The sequence below is a fragment of the Eptesicus fuscus genome, chromosome 14, assembly GCF_027574615.1.
Source record: "Eptesicus fuscus isolate TK198812 chromosome 14, DD_ASM_mEF_20220401, whole genome shotgun sequence".
Lineage (NCBI taxonomy): Eukaryota > Metazoa > Chordata > Mammalia > Chiroptera > Vespertilionidae > Eptesicus > Eptesicus fuscus.
In genome coordinates this window covers 72,595,248-72,597,722 of record NC_072486.1, presented here as the reverse complement: position 1 = coordinate 72,597,722, position 2,475 = coordinate 72,595,248, and positions in this window count along the sequence as shown.

Below are 2,475 nucleotides of genomic sequence, written 5' to 3'. Positions count from 1 at the left end.
CAATGGCCTCACGCTCTACCCCTCCCCTTTTCCATCTGGCTGGAACATTGCAGATGTGACCTCCGCTGACCACCTATTCCCCATTTCCCACCCCACCCCCCAATTTCCTGTAATTGAGAGGACCAAAAAACAAAAATAGAAGAAATTGCTATCTGGTGAGGAGGTGTTACAGGCAGCCCACAGACCCCCAAAAAGGTTATTGGACAGCCCCCTGAGCCAGAGGGAGAGGGCTGTTCCCAACCTTGATTCTTGTCTTCTCATATAAATGAATTTAAATGAGAGACCCTGGTTGCATTGTGATAAAACCAATTTATTTACTTAAAAATTTTTTTTGTTGTTGTTAATCCCCACCTGAGGATATTTTCTCCATTGATTTTTAGAGAGAGTGGAAGGGAGGGGGAGAGACAGGGAGAGAGAAACATCGATGGGAAAGAGACACATCAATTGGTTGCCTCCCGCACGAGTACTGATCTGGGATAGAGCTGGGGATTGAGCCTGCAACCGAGGTATATCCCATTGACCGAAATCAAACCTGGGAACGTTCAGTCTGTGGGCTGATGCTCCAACCATTGAGCCAAACCAGCTAGGGCTAAAGCCAATTTATTAAAGCAATTAAAGCACGTTTGTTAAAGAAGCAAGGAAAGCAAACCTAAACATCTGGCCTACGAAATGCACATGGGCTCTCAGCTAATCTGAGGAGCAAGTTGTAAGGGGGTTTGAGGAATTATATACCCCCCTGTCTGTAGGTTTCAAAAATCCTCTGCTGAATATCTTGGTACAGATTATTCTCAAGGTTTCTCTTTACTTTGGTGTGGCCTCCCCAGAATTCATGGGAAGCACCTGGCAACTTTATCTTGCCAAGTCTTAAGACTGCTGGCTTCTCTGGTAGGGTGAAAAATAATAAAACTGCATTTTTTATCATTTCCCCTTCCCCCAAACCTTCTCTCTCTCTTCCCCCGCCCCGTTTCCTGAATTCTCTTATTAGAGAGGCTTTTAACAATTGCTCTCAAGTGCCCCCGGTTTGGGGAAGATAATGGCTTGTTATTTACAAGCCAGTTGCAAATTACCCACACTGTTTAGCCTTATTTTAACTTTCTTATCTCAGTTTCCCTATTCCTCTTGCCCTGGAATTTTCCTAGCTTTTCACTGCCCTGTAACTGAGTGACGGGGACGAGCCTTGCCAGCAGTCACCTCACCAGGACCAGAAGCCGAGAACTACCCTAACCCCTCCCACACTGACCACGTTTAATAAAAAACTTCCACCCGGACACCATTGCTGCATCTTATTTTCCTAGGTTGCCCTCTCTCACGTCTCGAGTGTGTACTATCACTTTAAAAAAGCTACCGTACTTGGCTAAATGTTTCTGTCATGCTCTCTACTTCCTCCTTGGGCCATGACAAGAACCTGGATCGCTGGAGGCCTCCCTTGTCTTCCCTGGGCACCACCCAGCATCAAAGAAATAAGAAGTACAGATCGGTAGTCACAAAAGAGTCCCAGGATTGTAGGGTAGAGCACGAGGAATGTAGTAAAGAATACTGCGATGACTATGAGCAGTGCCAGGTGGGTACTTGAAATATCAGGGAGGCCACTTTGTAAAGTATATGATTGTGTGGCCACTACGCTATATGCCTGAAACTAATACAAAACAATGTTGAATATAAACCAGTGGTTCCCAACATGGGGCACATGCCCCACAGGGGTCAATTTGATTTTTAAGGGGGGCAATTCGAGAATGAGTTATTAACAGTGAATTTTTTTGCATTTCTTATGGTTATAGGGGCTTCATATACAGTATATAAATATATATTGTGACATATTTATGCATTTCAGTTCTCTATTATGTTTTGAAACTTTATTTGCTATTTTTTCATATCACTTCATATTATTATTATATTTTTTAACAATTTCTTAGTGATTTCTTCCTCAGTACTTCAACTGTCCTTTCATTTTTTTATTTTTCTCTGTCATAGATGCCATGTTCTTTGGAAGCTTGTTTAGACCAAGTGAATGGCCTTTTAGGCTTCCTCCACGTGAACAGGAGTTCACTTTTTTTTAATTTATATTTTATTGATTTTTTACAGAGAGGAAGAGAGAGGGATAGAGAGTTAGAAGCATCAATGAGAGAGAAACATCGATCAGCTGCCTCCTGCACACCTCCTACTGGGGGTGTGCCCGCAACCAAGGTACATGCCCATGACCGGAATCGAACCTGGGACCCTTCAGTCCGCAGGCCGACGCTCTATCCACTGAGCCAAACCAGTCAGGGCAGGAGTTCACTTTTTGAATAATAAGAATTATATGTCACAGGGTGGCATCAGGATTTTAGAGATGCTTAGGTGAGGCATGGCTAAAAAAAAGGTTGGGGACCACTCATGAAAGCTATCATTGAAAAATAAAATTTAACAAAAGGGGGGAAATTCTCAATGTTACCAATTTGAACATCACTAATTAATGTTGAAATTAATCAGGATGTG